Source organism: Lycium ferocissimum, chromosome 10, assembly GCF_029784015.1.
Source record: "Lycium ferocissimum isolate CSIRO_LF1 chromosome 10, AGI_CSIRO_Lferr_CH_V1, whole genome shotgun sequence".
NCBI lineage: Eukaryota > Viridiplantae > Streptophyta > Magnoliopsida > Solanales > Solanaceae > Lycium > Lycium ferocissimum.
In genome coordinates, this window is record NC_081351.1 from 22,023,996 (window position 1) to 22,046,192 (window position 22,197).

Genomic DNA, 22,197 nt, shown 5'->3' on the forward strand with positions numbered 1-22,197 from the left:
ATTAGTACTCAGATAAAATAAAATAAAATGACGTCGTAATAGCCGTGCGATAATATATTTAAAATCCAATAGTAAATAAACACTATTATTTAACTGCGCAGAAATAAATGCAGTGTGTGCATACGATGGTAAAAATGTTGAAATGATTATAACGCGAATTATAATAATACTGGTAATAATAATAATAATAAATATAATAATAATAATAATAATAGTAGCAATAAGGATAAAAATAATTACCGCTAGTGACTGCAATGGAATAGTGAAACGTCGGTAGAAAATCCAATAGTTATAGTAAAAATACGAAGAATCATTTCTTAAATTGCCAAAATACTATAAATGTAAATAAATATTTATGGAAGCGGGACAAAATTGGGTGTCAACAGTCACCTGTTAGAATATTAATCTGTTTATGCTATACTTGCTTTAATGCAATTATTACTCAAGTCATGCATATGTTGGCTGTTGGCTTAGAAATGCTAGCCTGTTGGTTTGATAGCTGGAGTAATACATGACTAGTCTGTGAACTTGTGTCACTTACCTTCTTATTATGTGAACAAAATCTGATCCATGACTCATGACTCCTGTGCCAATTTTAGCTCATAGCATATGATAGTATACTGATAATAAATCTGGAACTGTTCTGGGTCTGAGATTCAAGCATCATAACTAATTCCAAGCATGTTAACAATAGTTTGATTCGGAAAGTTTGGGTTAGACTAAGAAGAGAACGCATACTTCATCTGTTACACTTTCCAACCCAAATGATGAGCAACTCCTTTAAACAAATGCATTAGTTGTTCAAGTATGGGTTTAGATGGTTCAGGATCTGTTCTATTTGGAATATTAGCAATACTGATGTGCTTTTAGAATAGACTAATTGACTTGATCTATCATAGCAGTTCAATGTTTGCAAAGGGTCATCCTGTCTGAACAATGCCAAATCTATATATGTTCATTATCTTGTGGGATCAATTTTTTTTTATGTTTGAGCACTGTTTGATTTGGAATGTGTTTTTTACATTATCTTCAAGTAATGTATGTAGTATTTTAAATACATAAGGCATATATTGTGATTAACTAAAGCATACAGCTTACTGATCTATTTGGGATTATATTTTGCGTGTCTAATCTTCTTCATTGCTTATATACTAATCTTTTTCTTTTATTTTATGCATGACCTTCGCATACGAGTCCGAGCATACGAGTCCGAGGGATTCGTCTTCCGCATTCAGTGTTGGGCCAAGGCCCAACGAAATACATTATTCCTCCTCCGTCCGATCGTCTCCGCAGCAATAAAATAAAAGGGGATTTTCTGGGCCAAAGCCCAATAACAAAATGGGCTGCAGCAGCAGTCCTAAAAATGGATTGATCCATTTGCTCTCCTTTCCTTCTATCTCAGCTTTTATTGTGTATTTTGGTTTACCTTGTGTGACTAACACTTTATTTTTCCCTCTTAGTTTACACGAATTATAGAGAATTAGTATGGGTAGTTGTTGAAACAATAAATAGTCATCTTAAGGGAAAACTATTAGTAATTCCACCAGATTTTTTTTATTATTTACCTATTTTGTCGGTTTCTAAAAATTGTTTATAGTACCTATAGTATTCACTTATATTATACAATTGATATTTAAAGATGCGAAATCATGAACATCTATTTTGAATTAAGAGTATATCCTATTCTTATTATCTTATAAAATTTGAAATATCATTAAAACGTAAGTACGAACTCATGTATACTTTGTCAACAACTCTTCAAGTTTGAATATATCATGTACACTTTTGGTTAGTCATCTTTAATAAAGATAATAAAAGGAGAAGGAAAAAATCACATCTTGTCCGTACTCTTAAACAAATAGTTAAAGTCTTCCCCGTTTTGGAGTTATTTTCAAATATATCCCCCGCTCCTTCAATTTATAACTAAACTTTTTTATACAAATTATTATTTTTTAAAAAATCTTATTTCTAATAACATTATTACCTTCTCCTTTAAAAACTTTAGCGATATTTATAATTTATTTTTCAAACATTTTAAAATATCTATACTTAGCCTAACTAATCATAAGTCCGGTCGGTTAACCATTGTTAATGGAATTTAGAGGATGCCTAATACCTTTCCTCTAGATTAGTTGAACCCGTACCTAGAATTTTGGTTTCGTAGACTTTAAAATAAAATCAACTTTAGAAATAACTTTAATAAATTTTAGGTGCCCTAATTCACCATAAATAATTAGGTGGCGACTCTTAACTTTAAATAACCCCGGAATTATCGGGATGTTGGAAACTATTTTGGCTTAGGTTAAAATAGGGTATGACATGTGGTCTTCTCATACTGTTAGAACTAAATTATCAAATAACACGTATCTTTTCTATCTTTTCTATCTTTCTGAGTTCCTCATTATCAAATACTTCAGTTGATTGGTTACCTGAATTTTCAACTTGTTGGTGAGGATTCGAATCCCCTCATTGTAATCCCCTCCCCTATTTCCCTCTCCCCTACCCCCTATGTGAGGGATTCCCCAACGAACGAATACAATACTGAAAGGCTTACGGATGTAGTACTGGACGGCTTTACCTACGATAGGGAACTTGACCGTCAAGTTGGAAAAAAGTTGGCCAAGCCTGTGTCACTTTCTTACGGCAGGAGAAAGGGAGATAAAAGAAGTATGGGGCCGCTGCAGAAAGATTCCAAATATGAGAATTCCCCCTTGGATTCGAGAAGGAGGAGTAGGAGCTCGCTTTAAGGGCGGAATCTAATGATTACGAGATAAACAATGAGACAATTAAAAAAAAAATCAAACTCTTTGACAGCATAAATGCACATGCATATTGCAATCCCCTCATATTTATTCTTGCTATTTATATACATCATCATCATTAATATTCTCTCACTTGCTTAATAAATACATACACATGAATTTCTGTTTCATGCTTATATATAAAGTACATGAATATGCAGTCATATTTTTTTTCATCTATTTCATGCATATAATTTCTATTTCAAAATTAATGCAATATGTTGTAAAATAGAAAGATATATTTTTTCTCTCTTTTTACATTAATCGCTCCGGTTCAAAAAGAGTGTCCACTTAACCATACGCACACCTTTGAGAAAATACTAATTCCTAGACAAAATAGGTAATATGAATAAATTATTCCTAATTAAATAGGTTTTGAGATTTGGTAACTTAACACTTAATAAGGGCAAATTTGAAAAAATAAGATTAATTCTTTTTTGATTTGGTAAGTAGACACTCTTGTTTAACCAAAAGATAAAGACTAAGTGAACACCCTTTTTTAATCGGAGGGAGTATTAATTTTCATGTAAGATACTTTCAAATAGTTTATTCTTTCTAGTCTGAACTTTATAGTTCATTTTATCATCATTAACTTATTATATTCTAAAGAATACATTTTAAAAAAAGGATTAATTATAGAATTTGCACTTGATGTGGTAAGTATCACTGTTGAGTCTTTGGCTATGTGAGAATAAAATAGTAAATTAGAATTATTGTGATCAAATTTTAATCCGCAAAAGTCTTTCCACCTAATTAAATATTTTAATCTGGTTCCTCTGTTTTATTCTAAATTTGAAATCAAATTTATTTTGAAGAATAATTATCATTAAACAAAGATTTTATTTTTAATTAAATTATTCTCTTCTTTAGATACTTGTAATTTAAAATGTAATTGACAATGCAATTACATGTAAAATTTAGTGATAAGAGCATATGTATACTATTTCCTAAAAATTGTGTCATATAATTAGATTTCTTTTTTAATAGATTAAAAAGAAGACTTAAAAATCCTAAAAGAAGAGAAGGTCCCAAAATAAGGAGAAAATGGAAGAAAGTACGTGTCGCCTTCAGCAAGGAAAGTTGATCCTACACTAAGAGGAACAAAACAGGAATTAAAAGAAATGTAAAGCAAAGAGCACAACATTGTTAAGCATGAGAAAATGCTTAATTCCACTGCTGCCCTTGTTCGTCCACAAAAACTCCACAAACTCCCATTTCTATATAAGAACAAGACAGATTTGGTTTCTCATCATGAGTTGGGTTCAAAAAATAAAATTCTCACGAAGACAAGAAGAATGGGAAGGAAAGGCTAAATTAATAAAAATGAATTTGCATTAATCTCTCCGTGCTCCGCCTTGTGAAAAGAATTAATACACTTAGGGTGTGTTCAGTACGGAGGAAAATATTTTCCACAAAAAATATTAACCTGAAAATTGTGTTTTTGGAAAACAAGTAAATTTCTTACTTATTTTCTCATTCTCTGTTGCTAATTGGAAAACAAGTGAATTTCTTACTTATATTTTCATTCTCAGTTGGTTAGTAAAAAACATTTTTCAGAATATACCACACAAGTCCCACCAACGCCACCCCACCCACCCGTCACCCTCGAATGCACTTCATCTTCACCCACGTGTCCTCACACCACCTCTCTCTCTCCCCACCCCCCCCCCCCCCCCCCCCCACAACCACCACCACCACCACCGTTCCCAAATTATTTTATTTTTAGAATTTTTTTATAAAAAAATAGGAAATATTTTCTTACCCCCACCCCCGCCCAACCACAACCCACCGCACACTAAATTTAACCACAGAAATTTCTCATTTTTTATAAAAGTAAAATAAAATATATGAAGTAAAAAAATCGGAAGGGGGTAAGGGGGTTGGGTGAGGGGTGGGGAGGGGGAGGGGGATCGTTGGTGTAGAAAACCCAAAAAAAAAAACCAATTAAAAAAATTGAGGGGTGGTGTGGTGGGTGGGGATGGTGGGAGTGGTTGGGTTTGGTGGAGTTGGCTGTTGGGGTGGGTTGGGTGGTGGTCGGATGGGCGGTAAATTTCACTTGTGTTTTTCCTATTTTCATTAGGGAAGTTATTTTCCTCAAATTTGAGGAGCTTGTTTTCCTAAAGAAAATATTTTTCAAAATTTTCGACTAAACGAACATGAGAAAATTGAAAAATTTCGTACCGAACACACCCTTAGTAGTGACTTAGAATCTGATCTTCAATCAAATTCTTATTCAATTTAAAAAAAAAAAAAAAAGAATGGGAATAAACGTTGATTTATTTTGCAGATTTTTATCCTGGCTTTTTGGTAAAGCAGTAGAACTTAGTTGAAGAATATACAAATTGAAAGTGCCTCAATGAGATTATGAGAATCTGTAGAGTTGGGGTCGAAAACAGAAATCCGTGCAAATACAGGTACCCATTTTTTGGTACTAAGGTTTAAACAAAAGCAGCTTCGTGAAAGTTCATTGGTAATTTCTACTCTTAAAATAAAAAAAGAACAACCTATATGGACAAATTCTGCCTTTTTTTTTTTTTTTTTATGTGGTCCTTAAGCAGATTTAATAAAGCAGCATATGTATTTAAGTAGTACTCCTATCATTAAAGTAATTTTGAGCTCATAAATTACATTGTGTGTCCTTAAAAAATTTAATCTTTCACGATTGCTCAAAGTCTCAAATTAATCTCTCCCAAGATAGAATGCAATAAGTAATCGCTACATCCACACTAGTTCTTTTGGTGTCTTTGCTGAAAAGACAGGTATTTAAAAAATAATTACCTTTACGAAGAAAATGAAAATATTGTTGCGTTTATTCAAGGCGTGAAAATTATAAGAAAAGAAAGAAAAAAAAAATCAGCCAAAAAATATATCAATCAAAGCCAAAATGGCGATGACAACAACGTAGGGGCATTCTATCTTCCCAACTTTTTTCGTGAGTATAAGTGTTTTTTTAGTTATATCATCAAATTTCTTTCCTTTTTCCTATATATGGGACAAAGTTGAAAAGTCACAGGATCAAACATCATCTTGTTATACCCCATTTAAACGGGTTAAATTAGAATACAACATATTGAAGATTTCTATTTTGTTTTATTTTAAGGAGTCGCCACCTAATTAATTTAATGGTGAATTAGGACACCTATTTTATTAACTAAGGTAAAACTTAACTAAATCTCCATTAATAATCTGCTTAACTTTCAATTCTAGGTAAGGGTTCTATATTATCCTAAAGGAAAGGGGTTAGGCATCCTTTAGAATCCGTTAACTACGGTTATCCCACAAACTTAGGTTAATTAATTAAGGCTAAATAAAGTGCTTAAATTTTAAGAAACGAACTTATAATGTTACTAAGATTTTAAAGGAAAATATAACAACGCTGTAAAAATATGCTAAGGTTACAAATAAGAATGTTATTTAAGGCAAGACTTATAAAAGAAGGGTTTAAATGAAAATATAATAGTGCCATTTTAAAATAAGACTAATAATTTGTATAGAGGAAATTTTAAAGTATTATTTTAAAATAAAGCTTATAAACGCTGCTGATGAAAGTATAATAATAAAGTTGGCAAAATATGATAATTTGCATATAAGTAGAAAAAAATGCGGGTTTGTGCAATATTTTGATAAATATTTGAAGCGAACTAAACGATGAAGTATTAATTGACTTTGCGTTTTAGAAGTACAAAATGAAATACAAAATAGCTAACAAGTTTCCTTTATCCTCTTACTATCTTTTGTTAACTATGCTTAATTGAAATTAAACCAACCTACGATGCCTAAATTCATATATTTCATGTCCACGGCACATTAAATCTCCCAGGCGATAAAGAAATGGAATGTAATTCTCTAGTTCAAGACACATGTTCTCATTATTGGAAATTAATGATTCTAGTAATAGTAAATATTATAAATGATGTAAATAATTTTAAGATAGGTATTATGGATAATGTAAATAAAAATAAAACCTACGGCGTTAACTACTAACTTCCCCTTTTAATTAACTACTCATTATACTAGATTAACCCACTAATTTACTATAATTCATTTAAAACAAAGTAAAGAGTTAGCTGCATAATATAAATTAGAAGCACATAAATAAAATAGAAGAGCAAATATAATCAATGGGCTCAGCCCATTTTGGACTGCTGATCTGCTGCTGTTGGGCTTTGGCCCAATATGCTGCTGTTGGGCTTTGGCCCAATATGCTGCTGTGGACTGTTGCTGCGATGTTGATTAATAATGGGGCTGACTCGAGATAGCGCTATGTTGGCTTTCAGCCCAAACAACTAATGCTGGAGGAGGATAGAATAAGTCCAATGGACTCAGTGGTCATGCACGAAAAAAAACAAGAAAAGATAAAGATTAGCAAAAGAAGATATTAAAGTTAAACTAATACTGGACAAGTACTTGAAACTAATAGTAAAGAGAATGGTTTTTATCTGAGAATTGGACTTCCTTAAGGGTAGGAGTGGTTTATATAAACTGTGGTTTATTCATTCAAAGATTAAATCCAACTTAGATGCTCTCTTAACTTAATTCACATAGATCAGGAAAACATGAACAAAATGGAATCGTATGAATATTTGATTGAATAATCGTCTTGCTAGCTTGAGAAATACACTCTAGAGCAACTGAACTTAGGCAAGTAAACACGATGAACACAGCAAAGAAAAGGAGACGGAAATATGCTTTACGCCACTTGGATTAAGAAACAACACAAACAAAGAATCAAAATATCGACAGGTGCTTAACCACCTTCACCCCAAACCCGAACCAACATTCATCCTTCCATTCAAACTAACAAACCAACATAACAGATATGATATCGATAAAAGCATAAACTGGACTGAACGATTGGAAATAGAGAGATTAAATGAGAATCCACTCACACTTAAACAGTAACTAAACGTAGTTAAATCATGCTTCGCCTATATAACTGAAGGATCATGAATCGATTAAACATACACAGAAAATGAGGGCAGAAATTAAATGCATAATTACATCCTGAAACTTAACAATACAAAAAAAAAAAAAGAAGAAGGGGAAAGAAGATTACGTAATAAACTTTATGCCATTTATAAGAATTCTGTTTCAAGGTTAACATACAAACTTGCCCGAAAACTTATATTTTTCGCGTAAAACATAACGACTAGATTCATACTTTACAAAAAAAACTCCAATTTAAATGTTAAAACAGAACATGTTATTCCATTCCTATAGCATGTTAAGATAAGCGACACCAAAAAGGCTCGATACTTATATCTCTTTAACAATTTTAAGCATCATTATGAATAAGAAATGGTTACCATTATACTCAAATAAGATTCAGCGAAATATTTATATTATGCGTTACCAGTGATGTAATTCCCAACATTCGGCAAGCTCAAAGAATGTCATAGCAACAACTTATCAATGTAGGATTTGTTTCTTTAAAACTCAATAACACCAACTGACCACAGAGAAGCATTTTTTACAAAGACAAGACTCATGGACTATAGCTGATTCTGATTACGACCAAACAAGTATAGGCATGCCTCAAGTAATCAAGATTAGTCCAATCTTAAACACATATTAGTTCAAAACTAGACAGGAGGTTAAGCCTATTAATCATGGTGAAGACTACATGAACCAAAATAAACTCCCGTCAACACCAGAACCTATCAGGACCAGCTTATGGACTAACATGGAGACATTATATATATATTAGTATAAAAAATACATATACACCAAATTGTCAGGTTTTAAATCACATCCAGGTATTGAAACACTTCGTCATACCCACACATAACCAACTACTAAACTGGAAGTTAAACCAAACTAAACGTGAACAGACTAAACTAATTTTAGACAACTATGTTGAGCCTAATGCCACTAATTAAAGCAGGAATATGGCATGCTTACGCAAACAAATGATTAAACCAGTCGAGGAGTCCAAAAACATATGCACACATAAACACATTTGATTAGATTAATAAAACTCTTCATTATATCAATCGGTTACGGGGCTGAGATCATAAAGAGACAAATAATCAAGCAGACTATAAATCTACATTTAAAGCAGGAATACAAACTGATTGCGTTATAATCATACAAGGACCAACAACAATCTAACCATTAAAACTAGCAGTATTAGCCAAAACACATGATGCCAAAATGACAACTAAACCCATATTTAACTAAAATCTAAAACATGCTGATTACCGAACTAAACATACAATTAACCTTTAGCTAACGGAAAAGCACAAAAAAAATTAAAAAGGAGAGAAATTACCTTCTTCTTCGTGTGGGGGTTTCGATATCCGCTCAAACACTACGATTCCCCAAACCCGTACGCGCTCAGATTTAAGGCAATCCCAGAAGCCAAGGAAAACAAAAAAATGATTTAATATTTTAACCCGATACCCAGAAGTACAAGACTGATAAAATAAATTGCTTAGGGATTTTTGGCGACTGAGGAAAATAACCCCCTTTTTTATTTTTTGAGAGGAGTTTTTATGTGGCTAAAAAAAAAGAGTTCTTCAATTTTCTAGGGGGGTTTTCCGATCCGTCGAACTTGTTTCAAAACGAACCCAGAGGCGATTATTTATAGGAACAGATTAGGGTTTCAAATTTGGGCGGGATTTTAAGGTTCCAACGTTCGGATTTTCGATCAGAAGGAAGAGGAACAGACAAAAATTCATTAAACTTGTACCCTAAAGTGAAATGGAAAGGATTTGAGCTTGCAAACGGACAAAACTCATTAAGGCTTTTAATCGAAAAAAATCAAAAAAAAGAGAAAGAGGAAAACCCCCTTTTCAACGCTGAACTGTGATGTTGATTTCTTTCCCCGAAACGGCCATGCAAGGCCTGATAGAGATGAAAGCCTCTCTGTGCTTTTCCATTTGAAGAAGAAGAGAGAGGGAAGAGAGGGGGGAGCGGTTTCATAGAAGTGGAAAGAGGGAGAAGACGGTAGAGACGCGGTCGAATGGTTAATGGACCGGGTATTAAAAAAAATGAGGGGCCGGGATCGGTTGTAGTAGATCGGGTTGTCAAAATTGGGCTTTTACCCCAAATTGTTTATAACTTAAGTTGGAGCTTAAAATAATTTAAGTAAAAGGCCTACTCAATTAACATAAATGACCTAACATGTACCAAGTAATACTAAAGTATGTATTTATTAGTGCTCGATAAAAATAAAATTATATAACGTCGCAATAGTCGTAATAATATTTTTAAAGTAGTAAATAAACGCTATTATTTAATTATGCACGAAGATAATTGCGATGCGTGTGCATAAGATGGCAAAAATGTCGAAATGATAAAATGCGAATAATAATAATACCGTAGTAATAATAATAACAAAATAATAGTAATAATAATAATAATAATAATAATAATAATAATAATAATAGTGGTAGTAGTAACGGTAATAAAATAGAAGATAATAACAGTAGTGACTACAACAGGATGATAAAATGTCAGTATTAGTAAAAGTCAATAATTATAGTAAAATACAAATAATTATTTTTTTTAAAAATGCCGAAATATTAGAAGCTCAAATAGATATTTTCGGGAGGACGGGACAAAATTGGGTGTCAACACATCCAAACCAAAATCTCGACAAATTTGTATTAGAGAGGCCTTCTTTTTATAAAAAATAAATCCTACCTGATGTGAATTCAAAATCTACTAGTCGAGTTGATGTCCTGAGAGGGCGTGATTGGATTAATCAAATCCTGCCATATCGCCCTAATTATCTGGTATAGTATAGTACTAGCAAGGGATAATCGTGCGATGCACGGGGCTGATGTCAAATTTTACAACGTGAAAAGGATCATTTTATGAGTTAACATCTTTGAAAGAACATATACAAACATCATTCGCTAAATATTTTCTAAGAGTTGCTAGACATTATAATTCTCGTAACAAAGAGGAATGACTAATTACATGGAATAACTAATCTATTAACAGCCCAGAAATAATGACCGTATAGATATCTAAGGATCAAGTCTACCTTTAAGTCTTGACTTCTCGAGTACCAATAATGCATATAGAGTTTGAATCCTGAAAGTAGGAAAATATAGAAGGACAAAAGGGGTACTTAGTCGTCATTAGAGTTGCAATTATAATTGAATAATAATATATTTGCATGAATAGAGAATAAAGTTTGGACATAAAACCTTTAGAATTGTGCGGTCCTTTAGGAATGAAAGAATAGAACCTATGAAAAGACTCTATGCATCAATAAAACTAATTTGCGTTGAATCCAGAAAGGGTAAAAAAGCAATTGACCTAAATTCAGAATCTATTTACTAAGTTTGAACTTGAACCTTTCACAAGCAAATGAAGAGCTGCAATTCAAGAATCCCTGATTAAAGAAAGTCAGGATCAAAGAAGGACATATATTCGAGTACTTTTACTTATTAGATAACAAGTGACTTAATTGTGAGTAAAGAACAGGGGGAAGGCTTTCTAGTACTTTTTGATATACATATGAGAATGAGTCTCATTGTTAATTTCTTTCCCAGTTATCAACCAGTGTAATTAAGAACCTATACTATTTCAACTAAAACAATCTATATATGAAACAATTAGCATCGACTATATACAAAACAACGATATGAGAGAAGCACAAAATCGACTAACCTAAAGGCCACTCTTCTTGCATCTAACTAATGATCATATCTCAAGCAAGCGTCATTACCCTGTAAGGATTACCTGGTCCAAGAGCAAGAATAAAACATGTGAAAATAACATATATATTAGTACACACACTAATTTACAATGAACATAAGAGGAGAAAATTATTTCCTTCAATATTAGCCTAAGCTCAAAGAAATTTCAGAAGCTTACTAATTAGATCCCACTACAAAGATGTTATGATTAACACCTAGGGACTTGCCCCTTCTCAAAGTAGTACTCTTCTAGAATAGTGAACATCCGAATCTCTTTCTACTACATGAGTGTGTGTTCTGTGCAAGCTTAAGTATGTGTCGGTATTTTAAAAATATATGGACCCTCTCTCTTTCTTGATTCTCACTCTTTTTTTATCTGAATAGCATAGAAATATACAGTTTTGCTCATTGTTGAGTCTGAACTAAAATTCAAGGAAGCGGCACATAATCTTGCAATTAGGGACATAACATTCAGAATGAAATGTAAAAAACGTGGGCGAAAATATATGGCACAGATCAGTCCTAGAAGATTGTTACCACAACATGATCAACAACCTTGATTTCTTTTTCTAATTAGCTCTCTTTGTTCCCCTTCCCTACGTGTTACCGTCCTTGAGCACTTTTTTAAATGTATTCCCAAATAAAATCTCATACCAAGAGTTGTTTGACCTTCTATACCTTGGCCACAAATTGATTGTATTTTTATTTCGTTCACAATAAAGCTTCCCCGCTGATTCTCAGTCCGTGGAATCCTTATAAATGAAAATGAAAGTTGAATTGCATTTCCTTTCTGAAATAAATTGGCAATTTTTTTTTTTTAAAAAAAATCACTTCATGAGCTTTAAGTAACTGCTCTTCATGAAAAAAAATCTCATAGAGTTCTTGAAGTAGCCATTACTTCTGGGATTAAGTTTCAGTACCCAAAACAATCAGATTGGTATCCGAAAGAGGAACTCGGGGAGGAAAAAGAGGATTGCATAGACTAACACCTTGTTTGATTTGTTGTTACCCATTGTATCATATCGTATTGTTAAATCCGTTGTTATGTCACAACGAAAAGCCCCATTTTATGTAACAACCAATTTGGTGTTATCCCATCGTTATCTAATTTTCCATTCCAATTATGTCCTTACTTAATATTTAATAATTCTATTTTATCCTTTACCCTATATTATTTAACTCCACCCAAATATCCTACCCTACGTCTTCCTTCTCCTGCCTCGTCAACTTCTTGTACATCTGGTCTCTTTTTCATTCTCCATCTTTGTCTCCTTTTTGGTGAAAAAACTTTGCTGATCTTTGTCTCCTTCAACGATGGTGAACTCGAGTTAATTACCTGATCGTATGACATAAAATGGATATGCATGGTCAGTGACCATTGGTCACACACATTTGCTTCCACATTGAATTTTAGTAGGGCATTTTAGTAAACTTATCTGTTACGATACAGTACTATATGGTCAAACCAAACAAAAAAATGTTGTTAAATAGCAGAAAACGATACAGTCTATCCAAACATTATATCTACAAAACAATACAATACGATACAATACAATAAAGCACAGTACAGTACATTATGAAACGATGAGTAATTAAATGATGATCCAAACAGAGTGTAAAATAGTGTTAATGATGTTGTTTATATGTCGAGTGCCAGTGATTCTCTAAAGGGAAGTGGGATACACGTGTCCATTCATCAGTAATGAAATTGTCAAAATTTATAGTATATCTATAAGACTTTTGGTACAATTTGTCAATGCTATGTTCGTACTCCTTTGCCACTTATATATAATAGAAAAGCAATTAGAAAGTACTCCCTCCGATCCAAAATAATTGAGGACTTAAAGTCTAAAACCTGATCCAAAATAATTGAGGTTTTTAAATTTATTAAGAAGGTATTACATCTTTTTTTCAAATTTACCCTTGACACATTTTTAACTAAATGGACAAATTTAATGCTTGTTATGATTTCAAAACCCCTTTTAATTAAGGGTATTTTAGTCAATACACATCTTAATCTATTGTCGTCAACCTATTGGGCCTAAATTATCCTTATTTTTAAGGAATTTTTACGCGTTATAGCTACTTCTAATACATAATTAGTGGTAATAACTACCTTTTATTTTAATTATTAATAATAACTAAATACTTTTCTAATTTAACTATTATGGCTACACAGTAACTTTCAATTACCATTTCACAAATACACCTAAAAATTAGTACCCCCAATCCCATATTCTCTTTTAATGGTAACAATGTTAATCACTTAATATACATTACCATTCTCTCTCCTTTTTCATAAATTCTTACATTTTTAAAAAGGAAAGAATCTGTGAATGCCCAGTGAAATAGTCGTCTTCTTCCTCTCTTCCCCCTTCTGCAAAAATTTCACTTCCATTCTCACCAATCAACAAGATTTTTAGGGTTTTGAGAAAGTTTTTTAAGGTTTTGAGAAGACCAAAAATATATGTATTTGTGTATATTCTATGATATAACTACCAATTGTTGTGGTTGGTGGTGTATTTTTGTAAGTTTTTCTATATATTTGTGTATTTTGTTCAAATTAATTCCATCAGTTCATCTAGTTTCAAATACACGGGTGACGCAAATACATGATAAGTTTTCTATATATTTATGTATTCTATTCAAATTAATCCCATCAAATACATAGGTGATGCAAATTGTTACTCACACAAATACATAAGATTTAATATAAAATACATGGGGTTTGATTGGAAACTTCAAATACATTAGTTATGCTATCAAATACATGGGTAAATAAAAAACGAAATCAATATCTAAAACTTCAAATACATTACCACTAAATACATGGGTGATGTAAATTGTTACTCACACAAATACATGAGATTTAATATAAAATACATGGCGTTTGATTGGAAACTTCAAATACATTAGTTATGCTATCAAATATATGGGTAAATAAAAAACGAAATCAATATCTAAAACTTCAAATACATTACCACTAAATACATGGGTGATGCAAATTGTTACTCACACAAATACATGATATTTACTATAAAATACATGGAGTTTGATTGGAAACTTCAAATACATTAGTTATGCTATCAAATACATGGGTAAATAAAAAACGAAATCAATATTGAAAACTTCAAATACATTGGTTGTTGAATGTTTTCAAATTTTGAATTTTTGATTTTTTACGTTTGAATGTTGAAGATTGGATGAAGGAATAGAAAACGGTTATGGAAAAGAAATCTAAAATCTGATTTTGTGGAAGAGTATGGTAAAAAATACCAATTAATAACTAATTAAATGATCCCAATGTTATGGCCAAAAATCAAGGGATATGTTTTCTTTTTCACTGTGTTTCTATGAATTTACACGCATCAAATACATCCGAAAAAATATCTTAATTTGGGAAAACATAGCTACAAATGGTAATATTTAAAAGGGTAGCTATAAATGATAGGAAACTACCATAAGGTAGTCATTTGAGTAATTTTACTTATTTTTAATGGCAGGGGCATTTTTGGCCTAATAGATGGACGGAGGACCAAATCCCATAGTTCAGGGGCATTTTAGGCCCTTTTCCCCAAAAAATTATTTTATTTATTTATTACGTGACACGTTTTAATTCGTTAGTTTTAAAATTAATCAAAACTAATTATATCCTAACACAAACTCATTTTGTATCAATCTGAAAAAGAAAAAAGAAAAAAACCTCTAGCACTACCAACTAATAAAGGCATAAAAAATCAACTAATCAAAATCAATTGAAATTATTCTCGAGTTTGCTTTCTAAATTGAATAAAGAAGATTTTAGAGGTAATTTTATTACTTATTTAATAAACATAAACTTAACTAAATTCATAAACTTAACACAAAATCCGAATCCACCTAAACCACCAGCAAAGGATGAAAAGTTGATATAGGATAAGCAGTGGTTTTGGACATTCTTGGTTGTGGTGGCTCGATGGGCGGTGTTACGGTGGTGGTTTTAATGGAGGTTTTGGGACGTTTTAATAGAGGAAAGGATGGTGGAGGTTAATGATGGCTCACCGGCGGGGACGATGTCGCTACAGTCCATTTTAAGTCGGGACAGGTTAGGTGGATCCGGAATTTGTGTTGGGATATAATTAATTTAGGTTAACTTTAAAACTAACCAATTAAAATGTGCCACGTAATAAATAAATTAAAAAATCGGGGAAAGGGCCTAAAATGTCCCTGAACTATGGGCTTTGGTACAATATTGCCCCCGTCCATCTTTTGGGCTAAAAATGCCCCTATCATAAAAATAAGGGCAATTTAGGCCTAATGAGTTGACTGCAGGGGCATTTTAGAGCCCAAAAGTAACGGTGGACATTTTTGTACCAAATTTCATAGTTCAAGGACATTTTAGGCCCTTTTCCGTTTATTTTAAGAGTAGAAATCTGATATTGAGTAATTTAGAGCAGTTATGTTTTTTTTTTCTTTTTCTTTTCTGATAAGCAGTTATGTACTTGGTTTCAAAGTTTGTTAGCACATAGAGAAAATACATAAATACCTCCCTGGAGATGACACCTTTTTTCAAAAAGACACCTTAACTTTCACTTTGGAGTCCTATTACCCCCTTGAACCAATTCAAAGTGGAATTAACAACTCGTTTTACACCTGCTTGGCATAGGACGTGTGGCTCACTCTCTCAAAGAGAGTGAGCGAGCAACAGAAAAATTGTTAAAATATTATGTGTATAGTATTTTCTTTTATTAAATATATTTTCTTATTTTTTCTTTTCATTTTCCTGTTTTCTCTTCTTTTTTTTTTTTTTTTCCCTTCTTCTTCGTTGAACCTCAATCTCCATTTCTTATTTTTTCTTTTCATTTAGGTTTTACTTTTTTTTTCTTTTTTTTTTTTTTTACATATTATATTTTGTCCTTCTCTTATCTATTATTTTACCAAGAATATGACATTTTGGCCAGAAATTTTTTTGCCATTCTCTGTTCTGTTCTTCGCCGGCGACGAAAAAAGATCTGGCAAAAAAAAAGTCGTAGAAAGTCAACTTTTTGGTAAAGATAGAATATTTTCAGTCTCTTTTGTTAAGATATTAGGTTTGAGTTTACAAAGGGAAGATCTGAGAAAGTATTTTAGATCGTTGCTTTAAAATAAAAACATATTCACCTCGTCGGAAAAAATGGTCGAATAAACTTTCCGCAAAATAAAGGGATAACTTATTGCATTACCCCTTTATACCAAATTCTACGACACACCTTACCTTTTCAGTCCTATTACCCCCTAAACTTATTTAAAATGGAATAATTACCCCCCTAAGAGAGCGATGTGGCAAGGAGAGTGTGTTTCACTCTCTTTGAGAAGTGAGAAACATAAAAAAGGAGGAAAACTTAATTTTTTTTTTTCTTAAAAATCGCATTTTCTTAAAATTTGAAAATAAATCTAGTCTTCCACATTTAGTTTTAAAAAACGGGTTTTCCACATGTTAAGAAAATAATTAATTTTTTCAAAATTTTATAAAAATTCAGTTTTTTTTTCACATTTTGGCAAGAAAAACACTTTTCCGGATTTTATTTGAAAAATAAAAGTGTACTAAGAAAATGAAATCATGAAAATCAAGATTTTTAAAGACATTTAAAAAAATAATCAAGTTTTCCATATTTTTAACAAATCCATTTTTCCATATTTAAAAAAAAAAAAATCATTTTTCAGTTTTTTTTTCTTTTTCAAAAACGGGTTTTAAAAAAAAAAACAAATTTTCAATTTTTTTTTTAAAAAAGGGTTTTAAAAATCATTTTTTTAAAAGAAAATTCAATTTTTTAATCCATGTTTTTATTTTTTATTTTTTATTTTTTTTAAATGGGTTTAAAAAAAATCAAATTTTCAAATTAAAAAAAAAACGGGTTTTAAAACTCATTTTTTTTTAATGAAAATTTAATTTTTTATTTTTATTTTTAAAAAAATTAACACGTTTTTTCGAAAAAAATTAAAAAAAAAAAGAAGAAGAAAATAAATAAATACACATGTGGCGAGGAGAGTGTATGTCACTCTCCCATGAGTGGGAATCGGCGTTTAGGGGGTAATTATTCCGTTTTAAATAAGTTTCCTCAGGAAGGTAAGGTGTGTCGTAGAATTTTGGGATAGTACAGGGTCTTTATCCCGCAAATAAATTCTAACTTATTGCATTGCCTTTTTTTCTCCTTCATTAATCAAACTCAACAATTAATTTGTTTATAGTAAAAAAAAAAAAAAAGGAAGAAAAGAAGAAGAGAGAATGGTGGGGAGAAGTGATAAGGGGAAGTGGGGAACAGACGCAGCAAAGAGAATGAAAAGAAAAGGAAAGAGAAAAGAGTAAAGAGGAAGGAAAAAGAAAAATGAAGAAATATAAAAATAGTTAAAAATAAAAAAATGACGTGTCAGAAAAAGAGTGGTGAGTGACGTAGACACTTTTCATTAAGACTGGTATTGAGCTAGGAAGGTTGTATTAATTTCACTTCGAATTGATTAAGGGGGTTATAGGATATCCGTAAAGTTTAGATATCTTATTAAAAAAAGTGTCATGTCCGATAGGATATTTATGTATTTTCTCTTATAGCAGATACGATATTCATGTTCAATGTTCAGAAACTTCTATTAGTACTACTGTACTACCTTCGACTGAGAGCTTTTAACATGTCACCATACACTTTAAGCTAAATACATAGATAGCTCTCTAATTTGGCACATTTTATAAGTTATCATTCAAAGTAGTCGGTCTCAGTTATGAGATAATCACCTCTAATTAGCGAAGGTGTTTCTCTTAAAATTTAAGACAGATAATCCAGAAAAATATCAATTTGTTTAGTTGGCTTGGTTCTCCAATTTGAATTGATTTTTTTTTTTTAACTTTGAACACCTCTATCTTTACTTTATATGAGCTCCAATTAAATTAATACTTTTTTTATGTCGCATCGGCAAAGAGGTTAAATTAGGAGCAGTGTTTTAAAAAGCGTTTTTGGGCGAGTCTCGGGGTGAGGCGTATCAAAAACACCTCGAGACGTACATGTGGGGCGTACACCCCAACCTTCTGGATGTTTGGCTAGGCATAAGCCCAACATCCTGGGTGTTCATTTGGGGCATAAGCCCTAAGAAATTTTTCAAATTTGAGCTAAAATTGCTTAATAATTTTTTTAAAAAGTTAAATATCTAAAAGTTAACTCATAGTAAATTCTCAAACTAAAAATCACAAAAAGTCAACAAAAATTTCTAATTGTTTATCCTAATTTCATAATCTTTTCTCTTTGTTGTTTACGGAGATACCCTTTAGACCTTTGTACGCAAAGCGTAAACTGCAAAGCAAAGAATTTTGTCCTTCAATTCTTAGTATGCTTGCATTTTCCTTCTTTATGCTATCTTTTCTTTAAAAAAAATTTAGCATTCTTCTTTATCTTTTTTCAAAATAGTTTTTAGTTTTAGAATTTCTTTTGTTATCGCTCTAGTTTAGATAATGTTTTGAAAACTCTATTGTGGCTTTTTGTATTGTAATGAGTATTTATTTGTTATCTAGTTTTAGGTTTTAGGACAATAACTTTATTGTCATTTTATCTTTGAATTATTAAGATAGAGTATTATTTTTATAACTCTAGTTATGTTTTACCATAATAATGTTATTGGTGTAATGTATCTTTACGTCATTCACTTTTTCAAAAAATTTTAAATAGTTCGCGTACATGTTATTATATATATAACATGAGGCTTATGTCCCGTGCCTCGTAATTTATATCCTGTCGAGACATATGAAAAAATTTGATCACGCCTTTTAAAACACTGATTAGGATTAGAAGTAATACATTTTTTGTGTCACATCAGCAGGAAAGTTATAGAAAGAAGGACTCGTTGGAAAACCCAAAAAAAAGGACTCTTTGGAAAAGGTAATTGTGATTTGCTCTTTATATCTTTATAGGACATTTTTTTTTTTTTTCAATTATATCTTTACAGTACGTCTACTCTACAACTTTTAGGGGTCGTTTGGTGCATGATATAAGCTGAGAAATTCTATCATTAATTTTTTGTATCATATTTAATAGAAAGTATAAATTTATCCAAAGATAAATTTATACCTTCTACTAAATAAAATATAAAATACATCCCATGGTATAAGCTGGGATATCCTTTCTTATCCACTTATCCTGAGACTATTTTATCTCATCTTAGATGAGATAAAATAGTCCCAAGATATGGGATAAATTTAATCTCTGGATAATTTTGGCCATGCACCAAACGACCACTTACATCTCTCAATTTTATCACATCTAATACATTTGACAGTTTAGCCAGCGTTAGCCTGGACTTTTTAAAGCAACAATTATTTTAAGATATTTTTTTGAGTTAAAAGACTGTGAGAGTATTAGCGCTGTCAAAATGGGCTGGCCCAGGCCACACGGGCCTTAAAATTTGACCGGCCAAGCCGGGCTAGCCCACCATTTTGATGGGCCTTTAAACAGCAAGCCCAACCCATCAATACGTGGGTTGGGGGTCTGGTCGGGCCAGCCCACCTTTTTAAAAATATATTTTTCATAATTCTATAATTTAAATTATAATTTACAAATGCTACCATAAATATTTACAAGACAATATTACATGGCGTTACTACTTGCTAACCAAATCTCAACAGATAAAATGATTCTAATAATGCTTATTAAGTTTGGCTTCAAGTAAAGATTTGATTGTATGGCTTCTATATGAAATCTCTACCATTCTATGCAATTTTTTTGAGTACGACCTTATGCGAAACTTAATAACTTTTGACATTGTTAACACTTAACAAATTACTAACTAATATCACTTGAACCAACGAGAGATATTAATAAACTAAACAGTTAATGAGCAACAATACAACTAGCTAAATAGGAATATTAACCTGGCTTTGTTCCAATAGATCTTAATAAAACGTAAAAGAAAACGATAATATTCCATCATCCATTTGAAGAAAAAATAAACTTCTCAAAGAAAATTCCATGACACTTAATGATGTATCCAACACCAGTACATCATTTTTATCAAGCACGTCTGATTCTGCTTGTGACAAGTTTTCTTAACATCTTCACTTTCTTTCTATTTTTTTTTATTTTTTAAATACTTTTTTATTTGGCCCACCGGCCGGCCCAACCCATGTGCGCTCAAGCCCACAGGCCAACAGGCTTAATCGGGCAGAGTTAAAAAACCTCATTCTTAAATGGAATCCAACCCTATCAAATCACGGGCTGAGTTGGGTCAGCCCACTGGCCTTAGCCCACATTGACAACTCTAAAGAGCATTCTTTTAGCTCTTCAACAATCAAAAGACACTCATTTTAAGTAAAAAAAGGAAAAATATTTTATCACTAATAAGTTTTAACTTTCAAAATTTGCATCCTGTTTGGATAGTTGTTACATATCGTTTCATAATGTATCTTATTATATTGTATTGTGATGTATTGCATCGTACTGTTTTGTTTTGATAAATACAATAGTTAGATAGATAGAATTGTTTACAATCGTTACATAATGTCACACATCAACAACTTGAAGGATAAACTTACAAGAAACGTAAGGTACGGGGTAGAACCACTATAAAAAAAATAGGGAAAGGATAAAATTGAACTATTAGATAGCAAGTAAAGATAAAATGTAAAAAAAATAAGAAACAATGCAATCATACCCAACTGGTCGTTACATAAAATGAGACTTTTCGTCATTATATAACGATTGATCTAATGATAAGATACGATAACATTTAAGTAACTTTCAAAACAAATATTGAATTTGAACTAACACAATAAAATACAATAAGTAACAACAGTTGTAATGTCGCTTTCGTTTTCTTTTTCTCTACCCCGTCACTAGAAAAAAATTATCCACAGCAGTACTTATATCAAATTAAATTACTTCACTGGTTTACTATAATTAAGTGATTTTTCGCCCTTTGGTGACATAAAAACACCACAACGAAGAAAATTAAGTACTACTCCCGCCGGTTAAAGGATAATGTCTACTTAGCCATTTGCACACTACTTAAGAAAATACTAACTCTTAGGAAAAAATAGAAATTTTAACTAAACCATCCATTATTAAATAAGTACTGGAATTTGGTTATTTAACGCTTAATAAGGGAAATTTGAAAAAGTAATTAACTATGATTAAAATGGTATGTAAGAACACACATCATATATTTATTGATGATTTATTCTTCATGAGACTAAAATATAAAAGAAACTTATTCCCACAAATATTCCACAACTAAAATGGAATTAAATCAGCAATCAAACAAAATAGGAGTAATAAATTAACCACGTCAATTAATGGAACAATGTCACGGTCACCAAAAGTTGTGGTGGACTCATCAATATACTCGCAATTTTTAAATAGCAAAGAGATCCAAAATATAAAAGAATAAATAGATTAAAAAATCAAAAAAAGTTCACTATTTAATAACTTTGATCTTATATATATAGTGTAATTTTTTGACAAAGGAGGTTCAGATGAATTACTTGCGAGCCCCGCTCCGCTCCTAATGATAGAGGAGTAAATATTCCTCAATCCTTAAGCAGTCATCTCGAGCTCGAATCTTGAGTATAAAACCTTTTAAAGAGAGACTTTCTACATCTCAGTCTTACTTTTTTTTTTGGTATTTCCTCAAAAAATGTCTCTTTCTAATTTTAGTGAATTGACAATTCAAAAATCCTACATAACAAGTTTATAACTACAAGATTCAGATGACGTCATACTACATTACATGCATATTTTATTTAAGAC